Below are 14,519 nucleotides of genomic sequence, written 5' to 3' on the forward strand. Positions count from 1 at the left end.
TTTTGTGTAAATTAAAGTAAATTAAAAATTTAACTCTTCTTTATAATATTCAAGTTCTATAATCACTTCCAATTAGAAATTACGAATAAAAATTTATATATTCAAAGAATTCAAAAAAACTAATAATAATAAATAATAATAATTAATAATAATTAATAAAAAATAGTATAAATTATAAAAATAAAAAATAATAAAAAATAATAATAAAAATTATAATAAAAAAAATAGTAATAATAATAATAATTATAGAAATAAAAATAATAATATTTTAAAAGGTGTTATTATTGTTGATTAAAAATAATAATGATAATAATAATATATTAATTTATTATTCGAGTATAATTAAAATAATATTTATTTCACGTTAATTTTTTATTTTAATAATTGATATAGTTAACAATTGGATACTTCGATTATAATAATAAATAATTAAAAATTATTTTCAATCATTTTAAATCAAATAAACAATTTTCATTGACAATAAGAAATTATCTACAGTATATGCGACCTTTCTTATATGTAAAGTTTTTTTTTTTTAAATAAAAATAGAAACAATTATGTTTTATTGACTTCTAACCGGTTTGGAGACATTAATTTTTAATTTCCTTTCGTCATTGAGGAGTTTATATTATAATTCTCGGATATACTATATATAATAACGAAACTGAATTTTTTTTTAAAATTATTTAAATAATATAAAATTTAGAAAAATTATTTTTTATTTCGTCTATTTTTAAACTTATTCTAAGTTTAACGGGAAAATAATCAATGTTTCATTTTAAGAATTTATTTTTCATTAGATTTATATAGAATTGTTGGAAAGAAAAAAAAATGTGTGTGTGACACGTGCAGTCAAGTGCACCAATGAAACACGTGTCTTTTTTGATTTTTTTTTCTCACTTTTTCTTTTCTCAAACCTTTTTTTTTCTCTTTCTCTAAATAATATTTTATTTCAATTTTTATTACCACACGTGTGTTCTATATTATATATATATACTGATATTATACAATAACAATTGTTATAATTAATCACATATATATGATAAAAATGGTGTTTATTGTTATAAAAGTGATTTTGTTTGTATTTTTTAATTCTTTTTATTTCGTCTTTGTTTTCAAAGTATTAATTTTAATTATATTCGAAGAAATAAATTTGCGATTTATATTGTATATAGAATTTTTCGCGCGCAAAATTGTTCACTGTATATATATCTTAAATTTCATTTCTTATCTTCTCATCTTTCACATTAGCAGGAACTGATAAAATAAATTGCTCATTTGCAATTGTTAAGTCCTGCTGTTTTGATTTCTCTTGCAGTGAAATAAAAATTTATTTGATTCAAATAATTGGCTATTTGTTAATTAGCAAATAAATGTTTATTTAGATCAAATAATTTTTAGAGTTAAATAAACTTAATTTGTATTTAAAATAAATAATTAATTGATATTTGTAATTTATTTTTTAATAATTTTAAATAATTTTTATTTTAGGAAAATAATTATTACTCGATAAAAATAATGATTGATAAAAATAATTATTACTCGATAAAAATAATGATTGATAAAAATAATTATTATTCGATAAAAATAAATATTTAATTGATAGAAATAAACATTGCTTTAATACAAATAAATAGTTATTTTATACAAATAAATATACTTATTTGATAGAAATAATATTATTTGATAAAAATAAATTTTTCTTTAATACAAATAAATATTTCTTTGATACAAATAAATAATGTTCCTGAAGTTGCGAACAAATTTTTTTCCACTGTACACTCAGAGAAATGAACCAAATAAAATATATTTTTAAGTTAAATAAACGTATATTTGTCTTAGAGCCTACTATTTATTTGGCTTAAATAAATATTTTGTTTGGCATAAATAAATATTTTATTTGGCATAAATAAATATTTTATTTTGCGTAAATAAAAATTTTATGTATAAATTTTTTATTTAAATGAAATAAAATATATTTGTAATAAATATAATCGGCAGGCAGTTTTTTTTTGTAAAAAAAATTCTTTTAAAAGAGGTATATAGATGATAATTTCTTTTATTAGATAAAAGATATAAAAAATAATTTCCCGTATTATAGTATACAAAATCGGAACACTTGACATTTTCTCTATAATATTAATTGAACTGTTTATCTCTCCAATAATATATCAAGTTGGTTTATCACATTACCAAATCTCATTATACGTTAGCTGAGACGCCATCTTTCCAGCATCTCGACTTTGGTCCATAGAGAAAGAGAGAGAAAAAATAGCAAACGAAAACTGTCTATGAGGGTTGAGTGAACGTTTATTCATTTTTTTTTTTTGGGGGGGGTTCCTATTTATGTGTGTGTGAGATGAAGAATCTAAAAAGAAAGGGAATATCTATGGGGGCGCTCTGTCGTGGCAACAGTGGTTGGCACATGGAAAATTGAGGGGTTCTCTCTTTCTATATGGACCAAAGTCGAGACAGAGAGAGAGAACTAAAATCGTTTCGTGGGCGATGGAAGTGGATGATGGTGGTGTAGCAAAAGGGGGTAGAGGATTGGAGAGGAGGGAGGGGGGGGGGAAGAGACGCGCGACGACGCGACTATACCATTGCACTCTCGCACGATTTTCACCGCGCGCATATTCGTTCTCTCTTCGTTCATTTCCCATTACAAGCCATCTCTCTCTTTAACCGATAGTGTCTGCCAATAAACTCGCTTCGCTTCCTTTCGCCGAAAGCGTGACGTAGGTCAGGATACGATTCTGCTTGGATTCAAGAGAGAGAGAGAGAGAGAGAAAGGGTCATTCGCATTGCGCTTTACATTTTCGGAACCTATGTCCATCTTCTCTTTTCGACTCTCGCCCCCCCTTTTTACCCTCTTTTACCCCCTTTTACAATTCCCTCTTTTACCCCATTACAATTTCCTTTTTTGTCCCTTTTGCTCTTTCTGTTTTGCACACCTCTTTTCTTTTTTTGGATAAATAAAACAAATGTCTGTTTTTTGATAACATATCGGACAACTCGTTTTTTTTTTTTGGTTGAGAAAGAAATCCATTTTTAAAGGTGATTTGTTTATGGTTCTTTATGGGTTCGCTCGTGAAAAATCTGTAAATTTCATATAGGAGGTTTTTTTGTTGTTGTTGTTTTCACTGCGCTATGGAAAACCTGGATATATACTTCATTTATATTCTATTTTATTTCTCATAAATTCTGATTTTTCGCAGTGATTTTCGCGTATATATGTATATGCATGTCTGAGAGTGTTTTTCGTATATAAAGTATTGTATATTTATTTTTCTTTATTTCGAAATGGTTTTGAATTTTTTTTTGCAAATTTTTGGAAGAAGATATTTAAAGAAAAGGAACAGAAATTTTTTTCATCTTTAATTGAGAGAAAAAAAAAGTGTATTTAGTATTATTTTACTAAGTTTTAAAATAATAAATGTAGTAGTTTTTTTTTAGATTCATTTGCGACTTTGAACAGTTGTGTATTTTTTTTTTGTATTTAGAGTATAAGATTAAAAATAAAAGAGGAATGAGAGAGTTTAGATAGAGGATGCTATGAAAACAAATAAGTCTTATCGATACACAGTAAAAAGAGACCCTTTTCCTTTCGAAAGGCAGTTAAATCTTTTTATCTAAATTTCAGTTAAATTGAGTAAGAGTCCGTATAAAATTTATCGTCGTTAAAATGATACACAGTCTTTAGTACTTTTTTTTTTTTAACTATTTAATAATGTTTCCTCTATTATTAATCATAATTATTTCGTATTTATAATAATAGTAATAATAATAATAATAATAATAATTATTATTATTATTATTAATACTACTACTACTACTTTATTATTATTATTACCCACTTGGAAAGATTCCCCGGAAAGTGCCCCCTGGAGGTTGTATCAGAATTCCGCCGGAACTTCCAACGTAATTCCGTCGGAATTCCATCGAAGTTCACAAAGAATTTCCGATGGGATTCCGACGGATTTCCAACGGAATTAGGACTCCAAAAATTTCGAAAAAAATTAATCGGAACTCCGTCGGAATCCCATCGGAAATTCTTTGGAATTCCGACGGAATTACGTTGGAAGTTCCGGCGGAATTCTGATAGAACCTCCAGGGGGCACTTTTAGGGGAATCTTTCCAAGTGGGTTATTATTATTATTATTATTTTGTATTATTATTAATACCTATTATTATTTACTAGTATTTTATTTATTTATTATTTATTTATTATTTATTTATTATTTATTTATTATTTATTTATTTAATATTCTTTTTTATATACCGAATTTAGTTTGTTTAATTTTTTGTTCATTTTTTGTTGTTGTTGTTGTTGTCTTTTTGAAGTGTTTTTATATATATATATATATATTTATAAAAAGAATTTCATTGATCTTTTATAATAGAAAAACTGTTGCGCTTTTCTCGAAAGAGAATGAGAGTGCGCATTCCCGTGAGTAATCGCATTTTGTCCGAATCAGTAGTTACGGAATATTACAGTCAGACGTCTAAGTAGTTACTCCTGCTGCTACTGCCGCTTCTGCGGCAATGGAATTCCTTGTAAAAAAAAAGAATAAATAAATATAAAAGCTTCAACTCGTTGAAACTTTTCCAAGGTTGGGGGTGGGGGGGAAACACTTGAAGAAATTAACTTTTTAAATATTTTGCCAGAAATTTATTTTCTTTTGTTGTTGTTGTTTTTTTTTTGGTCCGTATGTGAATAAAAAGTTTTTATGAAAAATTACTTTCGTTTATTGTATGCGCGGAGCATCTGCAATTGCGAGTTTTCGTAAATTATTAAATGCGACAGTAAAAATAAATACTTTTTTTTTTACTTTTAATTCTATAATTATTTTTTTTATTGTTAATAATATTATTATATTATATTTTTATATTTGTATTATTATACTATACTATATATTATATTTTTATATTTATATTATTATATTATACTATATATTATATTATTACATTTTTTATTATTATTACTATTAATAATAATTTAATTATTAATTAAAGTAATATTAATGTCTGTATAATTTATTTTTAAAATATATGTGAAAATTATGTTTTTTAATAATATATTTTTTATTTCTTTTTCAGGTAAGTTCAATTTTTATATATGGTGGAAAATGTGCAGTATCGGTGAGAGTAAATTAATTTCCATTATTAATTATTAATTATTAATTTTTACTATGTAATTCGGATTTGTAAAATATTTTTTTTTTGTGAAATTTATAATTTTTAAAACTTGACAAATAAATTATTAATTTTTTTTTTATTCCTTACCAGAAATTGACAGTTTTTACTACTGGCGAAGTTCTGGTACTAGTATTTTGCCATTATTGCGCCAGTACTTAATTTTTAATAGGGATTATTAATTGAAAAATCGATTTTCCATACACCAAAAAAAAATAATTTTATTACAATATATTATTATGATTATAATTAGCATAATATTAACATTATTAGTACACTGAAAAAAAATTTATTTGATTCAAGTAATCGCTTACTTATTGTTAAATAATTACTTATTTTTATTAAATAATTACTATTGGAGTCTATAAATATTATTGTACTATTGGAGTAAATGATATTCGTTTTAAATACAGATTGATTCAGATACAGTTTCTATAATTCAATTATATTTGGTTTCAAAAATTATTTAGTTCAAGTAAATATTTATTTGGTAATATAGTCAAGTAATCGATTATTTAAATGAAATAAATTTTTTTTTTCAATGTAAAATGCATATTATTATGATTAGTATAATATTATAATTACAATTAGAATTGTAATATGATTATAATTAAATATGTGACCTTCCACGAGAAAAGGGACCTTCCGTTAAAAAAAATTTTAGGTTATGTTTAGCGATAGTTTTACCTTGATAAAAAGTTTCTTTTTAGATAAGGATAATAAAAATTTATTTTTGAATTTTTCGAATGTATTAGATAAATTTTTTTAAATTAAAAATTGAGTATTTTCACTTTAAAAAATTACAAAAACATAACCTAAAATTTTTTTTGAACGTAAGGTCCCTTCTCTCATAGCGTCACAATTATTAGTTACACTGAAAAAAAAAATTATTTGATTCAAATACTCAATTACTTGACTATTATTAAATAAATATTTATTTGTATCAAATAATTATTATTTGAGTCAATTAAATGATATTTGGCTCAAATACAGAAATTATTGGTTCAAATACAATTTATTTAATTCAAATAAAAATTATTTGGTTCAAGTAAATATTTATTTGATAATAGTCAAGTAATCGAGTATTTAAATCAAATAAATTTTTTTTTTTAGTGTATAATTATAATTAGTATAATATTGCGGTTATAATATAAAATTATTTTTTTTTACGTTAAACGCATATCAGATAATGTAAAATTTTGAAAAAAAAAAAATAATCCAGGATGGATTAAGAGCAGTGTTTTACTGACAAGCAAAAAAGGAGAGAGAGAGAGAAAAAAAAACATTGTTCTCGTGTGGCTATTCTTTTGTCACATTGCTATCATTTAAGAGTATCGCTACTTATATATATATACACACGCAGTTACTGATTAACAGGAGCAGTATATAAATATAGTACTACTAATAAATATATATATAGTGCGACCATTATCATCTTCTTCTATATACTAGTATTGTTTAAAGACACCCGGCGCAATATTGTTCCCGCGCGGCGGCGGCGTATCGGTCGAGCGGCCATTTTGATAATCTACTCCCTCTTCCATTCCCTCTCTCTCTCTCTCACTCCCCCCCCCCTCTTTTAACAGAGTCCCTCCCTCACATCCCGTATCATCTATCCGTCTATCTCGTTCATGGACCCTCTCTGCATCATCCTCTCCTCTCTCTCTTTCTCTCTCTCAAAATTCTCCCACCGCGCGCGCCACTCGTCGACGACTACGACGACGCGCGTGTGTTTTTTTTTTTTCTTCCTTGTGCGCCTTGACGCGCGAATCTCGCGAGCTTTTGCGGCAAAGACGTGCAAAGTGTCGCATCGTGTGTTTTCATGTCAATTTATTTTACATAAATAATATATATATATATATATATTTATATACGCAGTGAGAAATAAATTTTCGTTGTAACGGTTTTGAAATCGCTAACAACGAGAGAGAGAGAAGTAGATAAACATTTTATCTGTGAATGTGAGAGATAGTGTGACGCAAAAGTGTGACAGTGATTTGTTTTTTTTTTTCTCGTTTTTATTCAATTTGTGAGTATATAGAAGTGGTTAAAGCGTTTCCGGAGGAGCGCGCGTCTGGATTAGCCGCTCTCTCCCAACGCAACTACGTCAGTGTCACGTGTTTTTTTTTTTTTGGTTTTTTATTTGCAGTGCAAAAAAGAAAATGAGGGTGTTTATATTTTTACACGACATTAGTGTTGGTGATAGATCAATAATAGGATTTCGGAACAATGAAATAGTGCGGTTTTCGAATTATTAGCTGTGTGATTATATTGGTGGAAAAAATTCTTTGGTGAGTTTTTTTTTTGGAGTAATTTCGAAAGGGATTTTTTATATACACAGAAAAAAGCTGGTGTTAAAGTAACACTTTGTTTTTCTTGTGTAGTATTTGATATTTGTTTGGCTATAATTTTGACTGATTCGATTTACTTATCAAAAATTGAGTACTGGCGCAGTATCGGTAGTACTGTCAATTTCTAGTATGTGGCCCACTTTTTAGCCTAAACCAAAAAATTTTTTTTTAATTTTGGTTTATAATAATAATTATTTTAATAATACAAAATTATTATTATTATTATATTTTAATAATTTTGCACTTAGTTTTTTTTTTATTTTTTTGATTTTGTATTGCCTCTGTTGATTTTATTGAATCGTTAAATTATTCTTATTATTGATATCTTTTGAATCAATTTTTATTCGATGATACATCGTAAATTAAATTAATTTTGAAAATAGTTTACTAATTAATTTTCCATTAATCGCTTTCTATTGTCAATTTATTTGTTGAGTATTATTTATTTATTATTTATTTATTATTTATTTATTATTATTATTTATTATTATTTATTTATTTCAATTTTATTTATTTATTTTATTTTTTTTTGATTTTCTTGAAAAAAAAATGAAAGAAAAATTTAGTCGAGCCATATTGGGCAATTATATGCGATTAACTGTCTTTAAATTTATATAGTACACACATAAATGATTTTGTTGAACAGAAATAGTCGCTTTGAGTTTCCGGATGAATCAGCATTCAGAGAAAGAAGTTGATTCAGAGTAACAAAACATAGTTCGCAATACATATATATAGAAATTTCAACTGAATTTAGTATTTACTATTTCTCCTCAATGTTTATATCAAAAAATTTTTTATAATTAATCCTCTCACAGGGAAAAAAAAATTAGACAAAAAATTATTTGTAATTCGAATCAGTTAATTTGTTTATTAAAATTAATTTATAATAATAATTATATAATTCAATTAATTATTGTTATAATTTAATTATTATTATATTATTATTATTATTATTATTATTATTATTATTATTATATAAATAATTAAATTGTTTGATTTCGAAAATTTTCATTTTAAATTAAATATAGGAATTCCATGACGTATTTTCGTTTTAAATCACAGAAATGTTTTTTATATAATTTAAAAGGCGATAGATAAATTAATTTCTGTTTTGCTTATTGAGATTCTTTTTTTTTATATATATATACTTGGAGATTCTCTTGTGACGTCAAGACGTCATCGGGGTCAACCGGTCGCGACGGTAATTTGCACTTGTGTGTACACACATTTGTTTTTATAAGAAAAACGGAGAAACTCATATGTTTTCCCCTCTTTCCCCCCCACTGCCTTTTTTTTTATTCTTAGTATTTTTGCACTATACTTTTGTGCGATCTTGAAATTCTTTGTATTTTTCTTCTTTTATTGTCTCTGATTATATTATTATTATTATTTTATTATATTATTATTTTTTTATTGTTATTATTATTATTTCTTATTATTATTATTATTATTATTATTATTATTATTTTTATTATTGTTATTATTATTATTTCTTATTTTTATTATTATTATTATTATTCACTCTCCCTCTCTATATAATATTGTGATTATAATTCTTGGTTCGCATATTATCGTTTCTCATCTCTTTCTTTCTCTCCTTGTTACTTGGCAAATGATTACGTAAGTGACAAGAGCTCTACTATGCGGACAAGTTGGTTTCCTTTTAAAAATGGCCGCCTACCCACTATTCCTAACCGAACGAAGAACCTCGGGAGCTTTCGTGTAAAAACAGAGAGTCTCGCGAATGCTCTCTTCTCTCGTGCCTCTTTTCAACGTACGCCAATTCCTTATTTCCCCCCCCCACCCTCTCCACCCCACCCACTCATCCATTCTTTACTGCTAAATCTGATTCAATGACGTTATAGTATATGTTATTTTTTTTTAAAGGCATTTTCATTTAAAAAAAAAAAAATTCATTCTCTTTGACGTCATAATTTTTTATTTTTCTATTTTTTATATATCCCGAGAATGATAATTGTTTTGAATTATTTGTATTCAGGAAACTAGTTTTTTTTTTGATTCAAATAATTTATTTTATTGTAGCAAATAAATATTTACTTGAACCAAATAATTTCTATATATATTGAATTTAAAAATATTGCACTTTAAATAATTTTTATTTGAATTAAAAATATTGTACTTGAACCAATTTAATTTACTCCAATAATAATAAATATATTTATGAATAATAATTATTTGATATAAAGAAATATTTATTTATTACAAGTAAATAATTATTTAATGTCAATAAATATTTATTTGATACCAATAAATATTTATTTATTACAAGTATTTATTTATTACTAATAAATAATTATTTAATATCGATAAATATTTATTTAATACACACTAAAAAATAATACTTACTTTCAGTTCACTTTTGACTTAAACCGTTAACATTAGAACCATTTTTACTGAATTTCAGCCTTGAGTGTATGATTTTAAGTCCTAAAATTGACTTAATCTAGTTTTAAGATTAAAATCACACTAGTTTTAAGGCATTTTGATTTTAAAATGTTAATGGTTTCAGTATTTGTTTTTTGTGTGTAGAAATAAAATAATTGTTTAATACAAATAAATATTTATTTAATAATCATCAAGTAACGGATTATTTGAATTAAATTCTTTTTTCATTATTTAATAATATGGTGAATAAGAGGGAATTTTTAATATCAATATAATTACGTAGTGGAATATATTTGAAAATTACTGTTTTTTTTTTTTACAATTATGTCACGCTTTCACAATTTTGTGATATACTTTCGTTTAACGAAAAAAAAAAATATTAGAATTTGGAGAAAGTATAATATACTCCATATGAGTAAAAGTATAATATTAATGTTTCAAATAGAGTTCATTGATTAGATGTGGCTAAGTTTAGATGAGATGATTTTCCTCATTTTCATGCTCTCAGTTCGATGCTCGGAAGAGTTCAATGACGCTATATAGACGTTCGCACAAAGGAACTTTGTGCTCTCTTATACGTTGCCATCGCAATATCACACGACAAAGTGTATAGCAGCAGGTTTTGTCTCTCTATTGAAAAATTTTATTTTATTTACATACTCTTCCCCTCTAATATAAATCACATTCCTTTTTTTCTCAGTTAAAATTTTAATAACTTAATTTTTGCCATTTAAAATTGACTCCTTTTTTTTTGTTAAAAAGAAAAAAAAATAATTAATTCCCATAATGCGGGAACATAATTACCTTATATAATGGAACGAAAAAATTTCCTTTCTCTCCTGGTAGTATGAATATAATGAAATATTTATATACCATATATATATGAGAAAATCTAGTTCAAAGCCAAAATTGCTTGTAATTTAAAGGGATTTCTTTCCTCGAACTTTTTCAACTTGAACTTATTGTGAACTATTTTAGAACTTTTTTTTTTATTGTATTTAATTTTTTTCTTTTTCTTTTGGATATAAATAATTTTGATGTCATATGATTTTTCTGTGAAATATTTTATTTTATAAGAAAGTAACATGCAATTGTTTTTTTTTTTTTTTTTTTTTTCCTCCTGACCAATCGACTAACGATGTCAGTGTGTCAGTGTCAAGGGAATCGAGCTCGCCAGATCACAAGTGGAACAAACTTTTATTCACTAGGAGTTTTATAAAAATTATTTTCAATTTTAGGAATGATGCAAATAACTATAAAAATTTTATAATTATTACTCTCTAAATCTGAATTAGTAAAAATGTTTACTAATTTGAATTAGTGACTCACTTTTTGCTTCTGAATTAGTAAAATTTTACTAATTATTAGTAACTTTTACTAACAATTAGTAAAATTTTACTAATTCAGAAGCAAAAAGTGAGTCACTAATTCAAATTAGTAAACATTTTTACTAATTCAGATTTAGAGAGTAATTATTGTGGCATAATATTAATATTTTTTTTTTTATATTCGATTTTTGAAAAAACGATTTTTTTTTATATAAAAATTAAATTTTAGAGATTAATTTCAATTGAGCTCCTCGTATATGTACAATAACAATCTTATTACGTTGTAATTCTTTTCTCTTTCTCTGTTCGGTAATAGCCTGAATATTTACTCGTCCTTCGTCATCCACAAGTGTTTTGAAATGTTAATGCTGTCTCATCCGTCGAACGCTTTCTTTAGTTTGTCTATCTCTCTCTTTCTCTTATACTCTTCTGGGCTGAGTTTATAGCAATCTCGTGTTTGTATGTTGAAAGCAACAACTCCTTCAATCGCATGATATTGCCATAGTGTGTATATATAAAGCAAAGAACGGGACTATAATAAATCAATAATAGCACAAGCGTGTCTATAGGTGTACAATTTATCAGAGAAAAGAGAGCTGATAACTTCTTTAAACTGTCTATAATCGCTTGTAGGAAATTCTTCGATATATATATTTTTCCCCTTTAATTTCGAATTAAATCATTTTTTGTTTGGAAAGTAAAAACAGTTCGGAAAAAAAAAATAATCGAAAATAGAATTTTACATTAAAAATACAATACAGAGTGGGTTTTATGTTCCGGACCCCCTAAAAATTATTTTTTAATTCAATTTTTTTTTATTCAAAAAATGAAAAAAAATGAGATTAAAAAAATATTTTAGGGGGTACATAAAAATCACCCCTGTATATATTGTTCCCCTGTAATTTCGAAATTATTTTTGTTTGTAAAGTAAAAACTATTTAGAAAAATAATTGAAAAGCAAAAAAAAATTTTTACATTAAAAAATATTATTAATTAATAATTAATTAATTAATTAATACAGGGTGTCTACTAGTCCTGGAATTTGAAAAAATGTCCTGGAATGTCCTTGAAAGTCCTGGAATTTTAATTTTTGTCCTTGAATTTTTTATATTTTGCTTTTAAATTTTCAAAAATTTATAATTTTGTCAATCAAGTTAAAAAAAATTCATTAAATAAGTAAAATGAAAATTTACTTAAGTGATTAATTAATTTTTTAATAATTTCTGAAAACAATAGTTAAACTAAAAATTTTTTTTATTCCTTAAGGTCATCCAATTTAATGTCCTGGAAAAATAAAAAAACTTGTCCTGGAAAGACCTGAAAAAGTCCTGGAATTTTAATTCAGATTTTTAGTAGACACCCTGTAATACTATTAAAAAATTATTATTAACAAAAAAAAAATATTAAAAAATAAATTAAAACAAAAGAAATTGTTTTTGTTCTGAGGGATTGAAATATTAGTTATATGTAAACAATGGTGAGAGGAGAAATTGAGAAATTGATTGGCATAAGAAATTAATTATAATATATATAACGGGTGAAATAAAATGTGTAGATTTCTCGCAGGTCTTAACATCGAGGGACATGAAGCTTATTATTGATTTATAAAATGTCCTCATATAACGTGCAATTCATATAGTGGTCTTATGTAAATTATGTCGCTTCTCGAAGGTTAAATCCCTGAAATGTAAACCAAGGTCAATGAGACTTTGCACATCTCGCATCACGACATTAAGACACACTGAGAAATCGAATTTTCCAAATTTTATTCTACATTTTATTGCTTAAATAAATAAAAAAAAAAAAATTCCCCCAAAATGACACAAAAAAAAAATTATACCGCGCCAGAGAAAAGTTTTGTTTAATTCAAATATATGGAAAAAAAAATTTATTTGATTCAAAATAATAATTGGCTATTTTCATTATTAAAATAAATATTTGTTAAATACTTTTTATTTCCCTCAAAATAATTTTTAACTAAAACCAAATGATTTCTGTTTGTAACAAATAAAATTGAATCAAACAAAAATTATATTTGGTTCAAAGAAATATTTATATTTGATAATTTAAGGAATATACATATTTATAAATAATAATAATAATTAATAATAATAATATAATTTATAATAATATTTAATATTTATAATAATATTTAAAATATAATTTGGAATATTTATATTGTTTATAAATATTTGTTTACTTTAAGCCTAAGTTATTTCAGTTAAATAAAATTTAATTGATCCAAACAAAACGTATTTGAAAAAAAAAATTTGATTAAAATAAATATTTTTTTGATCTAATTATAAACGTTTTGTTTATTTTACTAAATTTTTCGAATCAATACTGAATTTAATGGAGCCAAAGAAACTTTTGATTAATTTAACGCAAGGTTAATTTTAATTAATAATTATTTATTATTTATTTAATATTAATTATTAGTATTTATTTATTATAAATTATTAACTAATTTTATTCAATATTAATTATTAGTATTTATTTATTATAAATTATTAACTAATTTTATTTAATTTATTGTATATAAGAGAAAATTTATTTGAATGAAATAAATTTATTTAGTTGATTCAATTAAAATTTGATTGTCTCGAAACAAATTTTAATTATTTGAGGACAAATTTTGTTTTCCGAGTTCACCCTATTTGAACTCTGCTTCCCCCCTCCCCCTATTTAAATTCCCCATCTCTCAATTTTTTTTCTTCTTCTTTTGATCTCTTTTCTCTCAAACTGGATGACGTATATATGCGAATAGAATATATCGCACGTGCATGTAAGCCACGTGCACATGCGTGTTTCTCGCACTATAAAATATTGTTAGTATCAACTTTTAAATTTCCGGTATAGAAAAAAAGATAAAAGGGTCTGCTTTTTTTTTCATCATTGATAAAAGAGATCTTTCAACAATGAAAATAAGATGAAGGCTCATTTTATTGTAATTTCATCACGAACAGAAACATAATTTTCTGGCACTTGAAGAAAATTTAATGATAGAAATTATTTTCTCCTATATAAAATTGAATTAAACCACTTTTCAATGTTATAATGAAGTGTATATAAATTCTGCCGTGTTTTCTAAAAACTTAGGTAACTGCAGAATGAAAGATTTCGAGAAAAACGCGAAAAACTGTTTAAACTTCATTGATATGTACCGCAAAGCCTAATTAAAATTTTTAAATGCCGTTTTGTTCCTTCGATTCGTCTAAATTTATTCTTTTTAATTATG

The 14,519-nt window shown here is 24.8% G+C and overlaps 1 protein-coding gene across 7 annotated transcripts in view; it reads left to right on the forward strand.

Moving 5' to 3' along the window:
- Positions 1–14,519, forward strand: part of LOC127282010 (AF4/FMR2 family member 4-like) — a 225,096-nt gene that overhangs the window by 53,162 nt on the left and 157,415 nt on the right. Inside the window, exon 1 of one of the 7 annotated variants that reach the window (XM_051306075.1) lies at positions 7,338–7,484. The exons of the other annotated variants lie outside the window; for them this stretch is intronic. The gene's annotated coding sequence lies outside the window, so the exon portion shown is untranslated. Of the gene's footprint in view, positions 1–7,337; positions 7,485–14,519 lie in introns of those variants that run through there. 7 annotated transcript variants of the gene reach the window in all.

Source organism: Leptopilina boulardi, unplaced genomic scaffold (assembly GCF_019393585.1).
Source record: "Leptopilina boulardi isolate dan_hultmark-lab unplaced genomic scaffold, ZJU_Lbou_2.1 LbouV2_278, whole genome shotgun sequence".
Taxonomy (NCBI): domain Eukaryota; kingdom Metazoa; phylum Arthropoda; class Insecta; order Hymenoptera; family Figitidae; genus Leptopilina; species Leptopilina boulardi.